Below are 5,409 nucleotides of genomic sequence, written 5' to 3'. Positions count from 1 at the left end.
ATAGAATTTCAGCGAGTAAATTAGGTGCGTCGAAAGTACCATTTAGAAGGGAAGTTATAAAAAGTGTACATCTATATCGGTGCAGTGAGAGGAGAGAAATGGATGGGATATTAAACATATTACGTAGTAGGACATAGTCATGGGGGGACACGTCAGTTTTACTCACAAATGCTAAGTAGCTTAGGAATCGATTTTGTACCTGCTCTAGCTTATGCTGGTGCTGTGCAAGGTATGGGTGCCATACCACGACTCCATATTCAAGAATTGATCGCACTAATGTAAAGTAGAGGGAACGAAGACAGTTCACTGATGTGAAATGTTTTGTGTTACGTTTAATTTTCGACAACATGCCCCAAACTCATGTTTTTCTTATGAAAAAAAAATTATTAAAATTATAATAATATAATTATTATTATTATAATAATAATAATATTTTTTTATTATAATTATTATTTTATAATTATTAATTATTAAAATTATTTTATAATTTAATTAAACCAACTTGGGGCACTATATAAAATTTAAAAAAAATACTATTAAAGTACTTTTATGGATTTAGGGTAATTTTGTACCATTTTTGATTTTTAGGTCTTTTTTCAATTTTATGGGTATTTTTATACTTTTTTGAAATCTAGGTAATATTTCTATACATTTTCATTTACACATTAGTATTGTCGTAACAGAACAATATATATAAAGTAGTAAAGTACTAGTTACTATTTAGGTTACATACTATTCGTGCATCTTATATGTATATAGTACCTATATAGTAAGAATATATAAGAATAACAATATAGGAGATTCGTGAAGTTTGTATACTATGTTTTTACTACTAACTACGTTTTTTTCTCTAGATTTGACGAAGTTGATTGTATAGTTGAGTTAAATTGGAAAATTCGATTACCTACCTATTTCAAAACACGAAAGTGGTTTACTGTGAAATATAGAATAAATATGTATAGCAATAGAAGAATTGATTAAGTAAATATAAATTAGTAACAAATGTGTAATACAAAATAAAAGTACCAAAGTAAGTATACTAAATAAATTACTGAGTGAGGTGGTGAGTTTGTGAAGTAGTAATAATTCAACCTTTAAAGGTATTTTACTCTAAATTACGTTTACACCGGTTGACCAACTACCTTTTATACATCATAAGAGTTTTTATTTTTAAAAAAATGTATTGCAGTTTAACAATTAAATTGAATTATTATTTACTAGCAGATAGTGCCGTCTACTACTACAATTATAACAAAGATACGAAAAATATAATAATAATACCATTGTAGCAGGTATTTATATAATATGCGTTTCTATTAGAGATTAGGAATACAGTAAATGTATTATGTATTTATGTATATGAAATTACTTTATGGTTTTAATGATTATTTTTATTGTTTGAATAATATAACTTATCAGTGAAAAAACGATGTTTTTTTGAAATGCTCAAAGAATGATTATCATGGTTGGACCGGATCGGTGGATCCATCGCTCTGGCGGGAGGGGTAACCTTTTATGGAGTTCATATATTATGTAGGTAGTGTTGGGTGGGAGATTTGCACCACTAAACTTTGATTTAGTTGATTCAATTGAAATGGTAAAAAGTGAAGGCACTCTCTGGTGGCGTGTGAGCCTCATAAATTAAGCTTTTTTAATGAAATTTGTAATGGGTTTTATATTTTAGAAGAGACTTATAAACGATCCATTCTTTAAAGTTGGCCGGGTGACAAAGCGTGAATTTATCGGGACTACTTTTTTATTTTGCATAACTCATTCGATGGATAACTTTCATTGCATACTTGACGGCGCTGCGATCAATGAAACAACAGAAGATTATGGGTGTGCCCGTAAGATTGACGATTGTGACATTGGGGTATACAGTGGGCGGTTTTAACGGTATTTCAGCTGTTTGATTAAGCGGTGTTTTTGACAATTTAAAGCTTATTGATGAAAGGCCTATAGCCTTACTTGCAAGCCCACACAAAAAAATGAGAAGGAATTCTTTTAATATTCTTGATATGATTGACTGTAAGGCTTAACCCGGTAAAAGTATTGATGATATCTTTAGGGAAGACATGTTATGTCGGAGATTCACTCTCCTAAAAGTACGTGAGTGAACGGTAAGGAAGGTGTATATTGCTATCCGTATATACGTGTCATTTAGCCATTTAAGCCATTTAAATGTTCTATAAAATTATGTTGTATATTATAATAATTAATACGTCCAACCATTCGAAAAATCAAAACAGAGGTGGTAGATATAGGTATATATATGAAAAATGATTTATAACCATCATGAGTAGTATTTAATATATTATTTTTTGTGGAATTCGAACGTCGCCAAATTCACACGGATAATTTGAGAATGCTAAAGGTAATTTGAAGTGATAATAGGTGTGTCAAACACAACGATTTTTCGATTCTTCGAATTTTCCATCGAACTTAGGCGATTAATGTCACTTGTTCTTTAATTAATCACCAAGCATATTGTCTGGTTGAATAATGATTTGTGACAAACACAACGCGCGACGGAGATGTATTTTTGACCATATATCTCCAGATAACGCGCTGTTATAGTGTTATTATATTATGCGAGCATTTAATATTATAACTTAAGTATGGATAAGCGACCCTGAACTGTAGGTACCTAATAAAAGTGTGTTTGCTTGTTGCTGATCGACACTGAATTTAAAAATACCTTTCTTAGTGATCATTTTTTTTCACAAAATAATATATCATATACCTACGATAATTTAAACCGTACAATAGTAATATATTATAGTATTGAATTTCAACCACGCGACAATAGAGCTTTTCCAATTTATACAAAATGTTTCCAACTGTGCTTAATAATATAATAAGGACTAATTTTCTGTACATATACTCGTTGCACTTCTATTTATAATCTATATTCCTTATTTTGATTAGCCCCCCTTGAAGTAAAACTCTAGGTACTCCGTAATAATGGCGTATTTGGTTAAAATATATTTTTCCTGTCACTGTTTTTTACATCGGTATTCACTTATATAAGTTATAATTGTATAACAATAATATAATCTTTACCGGACTCTAGACCGATAAAAAAAAAAAATAATAATAATCAAAACTTACCAAACTAGGCATATAAATAATATATAAGCAATACAACTTTTAATTTTTTTTCATATTTTGATACTTTCATTCAAATCAAATGAAAAAAATGTAATTTATTTATCAAATTATTTTAACGCTGTAATGCGACCAGCATCACGTATCATAGTATCGGGTACACTCGCTGTCCAAAACAATTTCGCTAATCTTTTCATTTCTTATAATAAAATATAATTTGTCTAAAGTAGTAAAGTTCATACTGAATAGATACTTAAAAACTTGTGTATTACAAAGAACCCATTTTGTTTTCAGTAAGTAGTGAAATACTTTTAGGAGATATTGAAACCTAGGTAACATGCGGGTCTTTCTCTCTGCACAGGAAGCAGTCTTGGGAAAAAGAACCACCAACGCCATGTGGTAGGCAACGGGAAACTATCACATGCAATGTTTTCTAGAATCTGAACTGCAATAACATTAACAGAAATATAGGGTACCGTCAACCAATCATAGGATTAATAAAACTAAAAATAAAAAAATATTTTGATATATTGTCAACGTGTTTACTTTTATTTTGTTGATCCACCCGGTTGCTAGGTAAATATTTGGTTAATGTTGTTTATATAATTATTTATTTTGTTTAATATTGTTTTTCTATAACTTAAATTATACTATAATAGCTGTATAACCCGACTTCACCAGTAAAAAAAATGAACATTTATAAAATACGACGCTATATCGGTGTGACGATGTACCTTACAGGTTTTATATAGTGAAGGTACCTCAGTTCCCGGGCAAATTGACGTCAGTGTACCTATAGTTTTCTGAATTAATTCGACCGAGATAGGCAATCCACCTATAGAAAGTTGGATACTATAGTACTTGATATATAGTCCAGGCAGATAACCTGAAGTTCAAGGGAGATACAAAATCGCTTCGATATATATATATATAATTCGAGATACTTAACTCGAATTTAACCTAACCTAACCTCAAGGAGAATAAAAAAAAAAATCGATAATCTCTTAATTTTCTTTAAAAACGGAATTTTCTTAAAAATCGGCTGAATTCTTTTTGAGTATATAATATTATACAAACATACATTAATATTTATATGATACTAGCTGATACTTCGTTGCCCGTAAAAAATGACAACTCTTAAAAAATGTTGATTGTCCAACTATTTTTGCGTGTAACTTGTTGCAGTATAAGTGCAACTGAACAACCCTGGTATAGGTAAACTGACTACGTCGAATCGCGGAAAATGAGCGACAGTATATAGGTACCAAGTAGGCAGTACACCAGTTATAAGTGCAACGCAGCCACCTTAGTAGGCAATGTGTGAAAATTCGACTTGATGCATGCTTGTGCCTGACCTGACCAAATAACCAATGACAATCAATAATAAATAAATACTAATTTCTACTAATTATTTCTCCCATAACGATAGCAACATTAATAAACAAACATTACTAACCTATAGAGTAAAGGGGTTGAAAAACGAAGTTAACACCTCCCGAGTCTCGAGGACCATTTGTGTAAATGTGGTGCCAATTGGTTCAGTTGTTTCCAAGTGTAGAAGCCACATTCAAACGTACATTCATTTTTATATTATAATATATAGATAGATACAATAGGTAAGTATAATTATAAAAAGGGGGAAAGTATAGGTAATTGCCCTGCTATACAATAGGAGTCGAATGTACCTCGTCAGTCATTGAGTAGGGAACTATAATATAGGAACTATTATGGATGTGTTAAATTTGAATTCGTTGATAAATCATTGTATATAGGTACTATGAAAAAATATTGTAAGTGAAGACGGTTTAACATTTTGGTAACAAAGGTAACCAAACAAATATTTTAATAATATTATAACTTTAACAAAATATGCTAGTTCAGTTTTTAGGTTAAAATACTGAGAATTTTCAATTTCGACCAACAAGATCCAATTTGCTACGATATACTTCTATCGAATGATCAGAGCATTTTTTGTCTGAAAACATGTCTTCAGACATATAAAAAAAATATTCATTGACCAATTACATTCATTGATCCGCTCAGAATATAAAATAAATAGCTCTCTTCTTTAAAATAAAATGTATTACGTCTAAATGTCTAATAAATGATAATGGAACTCTGAAATTGTGGTTTAAAGTTAGGTACTTTTTCTTAACACATTTAATGTTCAAATTGATAAACTAGTAGGTAATAGATTTGAAAAAAAACTATTAATCAGTTTATTTTAGAAAACACGTAAATATGACTTGAAATCGTAATTTTATAAATTAATACGAATAATTACATACCTGTCTTAAGTTG

The sequence above is a fragment of the Acyrthosiphon pisum genome, chromosome A3 (assembly GCF_005508785.2).
Source record: "Acyrthosiphon pisum isolate AL4f chromosome A3, pea_aphid_22Mar2018_4r6ur, whole genome shotgun sequence".
NCBI lineage: Eukaryota > Metazoa > Arthropoda > Insecta > Hemiptera > Aphididae > Acyrthosiphon > Acyrthosiphon pisum.
The sequence above is the reverse complement of the archived record's forward strand: the minus strand, read 5'-3'. Positions refer to the sequence as shown.